The sequence below is a fragment of the Pongo pygmaeus genome, chromosome 5, assembly GCF_028885625.2.
Source record: "Pongo pygmaeus isolate AG05252 chromosome 5, NHGRI_mPonPyg2-v2.0_pri, whole genome shotgun sequence".
In the NCBI taxonomy this organism is placed as follows: Eukaryota; Metazoa; Chordata; class Mammalia; order Primates; family Hominidae; genus Pongo; species Pongo pygmaeus.
The window spans coordinates 170,530,310-170,538,386 of NC_072378.2; positions in this window are offsets into that span (position 1 = coordinate 170,530,310).

Consider the following 8,077-nt stretch of genomic DNA (forward strand, 5'->3'; position numbering starts at 1 on the left):
GTCTGTTTACAATTCCATTTAGGTTACTGTTCATGATGTACAGAGAAACCTTTTGGTCGAAATTAAAATACGCAAGCAGGCAGCTTTAGGCCACACTTGATTTGAAAGCTAGAGAGGCCTGGTGGAGGCTGCATTCTCCTCTCCAAGGAGTACATTTGTGGGCTGCTAAGCCACAAGATATGGAAGAACACAAGACAGCTAGAGAAGGCCACGAGCTGGACCCAATACCCACATATTCAGGAGTAAACACTGTGCTGTGAAAGGGTCAGTGCCTCCATAAACGTCTCCACAGACATAGAGCTCTGAACGGACGTGGACCACTACACACAACAGAGTTACACACAACAGAGCTCGACAAGCCACAGAGCTCCACAAACCGCAGAGCTCTCTACAGACACAGACATCTCACCACAGAGCTTTCCAAACCAAAGAGCTCTCCACATACACAGAGCTCTCCACACCACAGATCCCTCCACAGACCCTGAGCTCTCCTCAACACAGAACTCTCTACTGACACAGATATATTTATAAACACAGATCTCCACAGAAGACTCTCCACACCACAGAGCTCTCTACACTACAGAGCTCACCAGACCACAGAGCTCTCCACAGTCACAGAGATCTCCACACCACAGAGCTCTCCACATACACAGAGCTCACCACAGACACAGAGCTCTCTATATACACAGAGCTCTCCACATTCACAGAGATCTCCACACCACAGAGCTCTCTACATGCACGGAGCTCTCCACAGAGATCTCCACATCACAGAACTCTCCACATACAGAGAGCTCTCCACAATCACAGAGCTCGCCACACCACAGAGATCTTCAAACCACAGAGCTGTCCACATACAAAGAGGTCTTTACACCACAGAGCTCTCCACACCACAGAGCTCAACACACCAAAGAGCTTTCCACAGACACAGAGCTCTCCACATCACAGAGCTCTCCACAGACACAGAGCTTCCAGACCACAGAGCTCTCCACACCAAAGAGCTCTCCACAACACAGTTTTTCACACCACAGAACTCTATACCACAGAGCTCTCCACAGACACAGAGCTCTCCACACCACAGAGCTCTCCACACCAAAGAGCTCTCCACAACACAGAGCTCTGCACCCCACGGAGCTCTCTACATACACAGAGCTCTTCACACCACAGATCACTCCACAACACAGAGCTCTTCACATACACAGAGCTGTCCACACCACAGAGCTCTCCATAACACAGAGCTCTCCACATACACAACTTTCCACACTACAGAGGTCTCCACATACAGAGCTCTCCACAGACACAGAGCTCTCCACACCACAGACACCCCCTGTACTTACCCCTAGGTCTGACTCCCCTTAGCACAGACCCCTAACACTTAAATTTTCTGCACTCACACTGGCAGCAGTGACTTCAGCGGCACTGATCCCCTCTGCACTGACCCCCTCATCAATGACATTCGCAGCACTGACCTTCCCAGCACTGACCCCTCTAGCACTGAGCCCCCCTGCACTGACCCTTTTTGCACTGACCACTGCCTGCAATGAGCACCCCTCCCCGATACCACAGCACTGACACCCGTACAACCGACCTCCCCAGCAGGTACATCCCCTGCACTGACCTCCACAGCACCGACACCCCCAGCACTGACTCCCCCACACCGACCACTCAACACTGACACTCCAAGCACTGACACTCCCAGCAATGACCCCGCCAACACTGACCTCCTTAGCACTGAACTTTTTTTCACTGTAACCTCCAGCACTTACCCCCCTAAAGTGACAGCCCCAGCACTGACTTCCTTAGCAGTGACACCCCCAGAGGTGACTTCTCCAGCACAGACTCTTCAGCACCGACCGCACCAGCATTGGCGTCCCCAGTTCTGACACCACAGCACTTAAATTCCTGGCACTCTCACCCCAGAGGGACACCCCCAGTACTGACACCCCATCACTGACACCCCCAGCACTGGCACCCTCAGCACTGACACTCCAGCACTGGCATCCCAGCACTGACACATCTGGCACTGACACCCCCGCACTGACACCCCCAACACTGAGACCTCCAGCACTCATACCTCCAGCACTCATACCTCCAGCACTAACAGCCCTGCACTGACACTCCCAGCACTGACACCCCCAACACTGAGACCCCCATCACTCATACCTCCAGCACTGACACCCCCAACACTGAGACCCCCAGCACTCATACCTCCAGCACTGACACCCCCAACACTGAGACCCCCAGCACTCATACCTCCAGCAATAACAGCCCTGCACTGACACTCCCAGCACTGACACCCCCAACACTGAGACCCCCAGCACTCATACCTCCAGCACTGACAGCCCTGCACTGACACTGCCAGCACTGACATCCCCAACACTGAGACCCCCAGCACTCATACCTCCAGCACTGACACCCCCAACACTGAGACCCCCAGCACTCATACCTCCAGCACTGACACCCCCAACACTGAGACCCCCAGCACTCATACCTCCAGCGCTGACACCCCCAACACTGAGACCCCCAGCACTCATACCTCCAGCGCTGACACCCCCAACACTGAGAACCCCAGCACTCATACCTCCAGCACTAACAGCCCTGCACTGACACTCCCAGCACTGACACCCCCAACACTGAGACCCCCAGCACTCATACTTCCAGCACTGACAGCTCCTACAGTGGCACTCCCAGCACTGACAGCTCCTACAGTGGCACTCCCAGTACTGAGACCCCCAGCAATGGCATCCCCAACACTGAGACTCCCAGCACTGACACCCCAACACTGACATCCCCAGCACTGACACCCCTGGCACTGACACCCCAGCAGTGACAGCCCCTGCTGTCAATAAATAACAGTAATTTGTTATTTATTTATTCTTGGTTAGAACTCACAGAATAGTACAGAGAACAACATAGAGCCTCTACGTACTCACCACCTAAATCCCAAACACAGTATTTTTCCACACTTCTTTATTTTCTGAAATACACAAGGCATCATCACATATACATTGAAACGCTTCCATCCTTTTCCTCAAGTCAATGCCCCCACTCTCCGAGGTGACTCTGCTCTGAATTCGGTGTGTGGAGTTGGGTGACATGTGGAAAGAGAGCGTGCTACACATAATGTAAATGTAACTACTTATGTTTCCAGAAATAAAATTCAGTATTTTATGCCCTAGTTGAATCTTGAAATAATACAATTGAAGTTCAAGCTTGAAATGCTGTAAAAAGTTTGAAAAGCTAAGTTCAACTGTACAATTTGAAGACTCCTCCGGTGCTGAGGCTTAGCTGTTCACCCTGGCCTGGGGAGGATTGTGGAGCCTGTGTTGTTGGAGCCTGGAGCCTCAAAGGTCGTTAACTATTCTGAGTGTTATCTCTTTTTTCTATCTCTGCTGGCCTGTGTTACTCTCCGGCTCTGCCTAGGAAAGCTGAGCTTAGGATGGGTTAAGAGAACAACTAGACAGAAAGCCCAGGTAGGAGGCAGCAGGAAGTTACTGAGCCCATGATGCAGGGCTCAGGGGAGTGGCCTCTGTGGGCAGGGCTTGGAGGAGCAGCCTCGGTGACACAGGGCTCAGGGGAGTGGCCTCAGTGGCAGGGCTTGGAGGAGCAGCCTCGGTGACACAGGGCTCAGGGGAGGAGCCTCAGTGGGCAGGGCTCAGGGGAGGGGCCTCGGTGGGCAGGGCTCAGGGGAGTGGCCCCGGTGGGCAGGCTGCACACCTGCACCTCTGGGGGCTGTTGGGGGCCGCTGGGCAGTTGCTGCAGCTGAACCGGACATGAGAGAGGCTTTCGCTGGTCAAAGGCTTGGGAGGACACTGGGGCTTCCCCAGGCCTTGCTTGCACAGATCAGCTGGCATGAGCTCTGTGGATAATGAGACTCTCTGATGCTGATCTTCCCGCCGGTGGGGCACCAGACACAGATTCTAGGCATGGTTTCCCCCAGTTTGTGTTCAGCCAAAGAGAGGCCCTGGTCTCTGGGGTCCCGGGAGAGCATGTCCCGCAGGGAATTAATCCCAGGGTCTCAGGTTGCGTTATGAGTCACTCGCTGGATAGTTAAAAGACCCAGATTCAAAAGGGGCAGCTCAAACCTTTGCCCCCTGGGAACAAAAGCAGGAGATTAGCTCTGTGTTATCAATCAGCATTGTCAGGACAGAATGAAAAAGGCTAACTTTAAAGGCTTCACCTGTTGAGGCCCTAGTCAGAGCCTCGATGGGAATCAAAGGTCATTCCTGCCCAAGGTTTTGTCTCGAGTCCTCAAATGGGTAGCACCGAATTACCTTTAAAAATGGCCTCAAAGGACCGGAGATGAAGCATGGATTAGTGTCTTAATCTTAATAGCACGAGGTCCGTAGTTAGGGTCCAGGGAACTTGGGGGAAGAGGTGGCATTGTCCTGGGCCGTCCCTGGCATGCAGTGCTATTAGAGGTGCGCTGGGGTGAGGGTGGGCTTTGTGCCTCTGGACAGGACCCTTTCACCGGCTCTGGGGGCGTTCTCACAGAGCTTCGCCAGCTGACTTAGCGTTGGCCCCCGGACAATGAGATTTGTCAAGCCCAGATGAATGAAATCTTAGGCTCAGACGGGGAAAGGCAGGCATCCTGCTCTGGTATTTATATGAGGAACAATGTTGGGCCAGCCTGAGCTGTGGGGCTGGAGAAGACCCCAAATGCCAAAATATTATCTGGTTTCTCTGCCGCTCCTCATCCCCCTTTAGAGCCACCGGGGACAACCAGATCTGATCAGAGGCCGCCTGTTTCTGCCTGTGGGTCCTCTACCCAGCTGCAAGAGTGGTTTCTGTACCGATGTGGACCCCAGCCTGCCTGCTGTGAAGCTGCCTTCAGCACAGAAGGGGAGGTTGGGGCTGGCCTCTGAGGAGTGACCTGGCCGAGCCCACTGTCCACCAAGGCCTGAATGCCTTCCCTGCCACGTAGGGTCCCGGTGTCGGCCTGGCGGCATGAGGCTGTGCCGGGCCTGTCATCGCAGACCATGGGCAAGAGCCGCCTCAGGGTGGAAGAGACTGCACAGAGCTGTCCCTGAGTGGCCTCTGGCTAGGACAGGACCTGCAAGGGGAACAGCCTCACTTCCTCCTCCGTCCGTACTCAAAGCCAACTCCCTTCCTCCCTCTCCAACCCACTATGTGCTGTGGATGGGCTGTGGCTCCGCTGGGCACCCCCAGTTGCTGCCTCTATTGTTCCCCGTCCCCAGCCAAGTGGGTCTTGGTTTCCTTCACTGCAGGCAGAACTCGAGCCTGCGCTGTGCCCTGATGAGTGGCTCCCCTTCTTCCCGGGCCGTTCCGTGGGTGTGCCTTTGCCACGCTCAACCTTCCCAGCCCGACGCAACATCGATCCCCAAGTCAGGGTGGGCTCGGGACCCCTCAACTTTCCCCTGTGCCCCTGTGCATTTCATGGGCAAATCAAACCTTTTAAAACTTTCGCCTCCACAGGTCCCCAGGGGTGGACACTCCAAGGTCCCCATTGCTCCTGTCCTCTGCCAGCCCCCTCACCGCCTAAATCAGTGGTCCTGCCCAGGCTGTTACCACAAGGCTAGCTGGCCTCGATGTCAGTGTGTACCTTTCTGAGGGCGACTTTCTGAGGCCCCAAGCCCCAGCAGGTGGGATTTCTCCTTCCATCCGCACACCGACGGCATCGTGCTGGCTGTTCAGTGTGGCGGCCGCAGCTGGTGGCCAGCTACAGCCCAAGGAGCCAGGGACAAACCCAGGTTTAGTCAGGATGCCGGTGGGGTTGCCTCGCCTCTGTGTGTGGAGAAGGTACTGCCAGTGTCCTGATGCGGGAATCCTTCCAGGAATGCTCTCACCTGCAAAAATGTAGAAGTTCAATAACAAAATATGAAACTGCAGGAAATGGGTTTGAGATACCTATACGATAAAAACAAATTTATATAAAACTTATTAGAGGAAAGGCTGAACTAGCTTTCTCTTCTCTTAATAGAAGATGATATATCAGCAGGGTGCATTGGCTCACGCCTGTAATCCCAGCCCTTTGGGAGGCCAAGGCAGGCGGATCACTTGAGGTCAGGAGTTTGAGACCAGCCTGGCCAACATGGTGAAATCCTGTCTCCACTAAAAATACAAAAATTAGCTGGGCATGGTGGCGTTTGCCTGTAATTCCAGCTACTCGGAAGGCTGAGACAGGAGACTCACTTGAACCTGGGAGGTGGAAGTTGCAGTGAGACGAGATTGTGCCACTGCACTCCAGCCTGGGCGAGAGAGCAAAAATCCATAAAAAAAAAAAAAAAGAAATGATATAACAAAATTGTCACACATAGAAGCAGTCAAAGGCGTGAGAAAGTATAGAAAAAGTAAGAGCTGGAGAAATGAGGCAGTGTCAGGCAGGTGACTGAAAACATTGATTTTGGATTCTGTAATGTTTGTGGCTTTGCCCGATTTTTCAAGTATGTAATTTGTTTCCATCTCCCTTCTCCTTTCGAATGTGCGTGGAGGGACTCCTTTTCTTGAATAACTGCCCCCCACCAACCAATCCCATTATAAAACCACCAGGCTTCGCAAGGCCTAGTTCTTCCCCCATCTTTATCACACTTTAGAAGACTTCACCTGCTCTTGGCTTGAACAATGACGTCTTTTTCTGGGCTCACAAATCTATTTCTGGAATAAACTTCTCCCTGGTGATTTGTCCTTTATTTCCCACTTTCTAGGTTCTCATTCTAATAATTTAATACGGTTATGTTGATGGTTAATGGTGACATTTGGCCACGGAGGAATACTGATATTTTAAACAGAGATACAGCAACATTCGTAGAATATTTTACCCAACAAATTTGGAAGCATCTTCACAAACATTAGCTTTGAGAAATGTTTTCTAAATTTTATTCTTAGCCAAGTGGTGGAAGGTGGAGGTAGCTTCGGGTGATCCTTAGAAAAAGGTATTTCTGGAGGCTGAGGACAGAAGGGCCTTATTCAAATGATTGTTCTGATCTAAAGCCAGATACAAAAGCCAGTGTAGGAAAGAGAGGGAACTGCCAAGAATGTGTCTGATACTTTCAGACAATCTCTGTGCATTTGGGGTCTGGAGAAAAGGAAAGAAAGACGCCTTTACAAGAGTCAAACCTAAAGGGGGGACCCTAATCCCACAGGTGCCAGCTCCCCCTGGCAGCACCTGTAGCCTCTTTAGTGTCTGGGACAACAGGCCGGCACTGGCCTTGGGTCGGCTGAGGATGGCTGAGAACAAAGGCTCCCACCTCTGCTTGGAGCCCTTGGTGGCTCGTGAAGCTCTTCACGTGGTGCCTGGTGACCAACCCTGGGACCCCAGGCACCTTCATGCCAACCACAGGCCACGGTGATACATGGAAGGACCCTCTAGCACCTTTAGGCCATGCCAATGGAAGGAGGGGTCCTCCCGCACCTGCAGACCATGCTGATGGATGAAGGGGTTCTCCCACACCTACAGACCACCCTGATGGATGGAGGGGTCCTCCCGCACCTGCAGACCACGCTGATGGATGGAGGGGTTCTCCCACACCTGCAGACCATGCTGATGGATGGAGGGGTTCTCCCGCACCTGCAGGCCATCCTGATGGATGGAGGGGTCCTCCCGCACCTGCAGGCCATCCTGATGGATGGAGGGGTCCTCCCGCACCTGCAGACCACGCTGATGGATGGAGGGGTTCTCCCACACCTGCAGACCACGCTGATGGATGGAGGGGTTCTCCCACACCTGCAGACCACGCTGATGGATGGAGGGGTTCTCCCACACCTGCAGACCACGCTGATGGATGGAGGGGTTCTCCCACACCTGCAGACCACGCTGATGGATGGAGGGGTTCTCCCACACCTGCAGACCACGCTGATGGATGGAGGGGTTCTCCCACACCTGCAGACCACGCTGATGCATGGAGGGGTTCTCCCACACCTGCAGACCACGCTGATGGATGGAGGGGTTCTCCCACACCTGCAGACCACTCTGATGGATGGAGGGGTTCTCCCACACCTGCAGACCACCCTGATGGATGGAGGGGTCCTCCTCCACCTGCAGGACATGCTGATGGATGGAGGGGTCCTCCTGCACCTGCAGGCCATGCTCTGTGTGTGTGTGTGTTTTTTAACTTTGTTG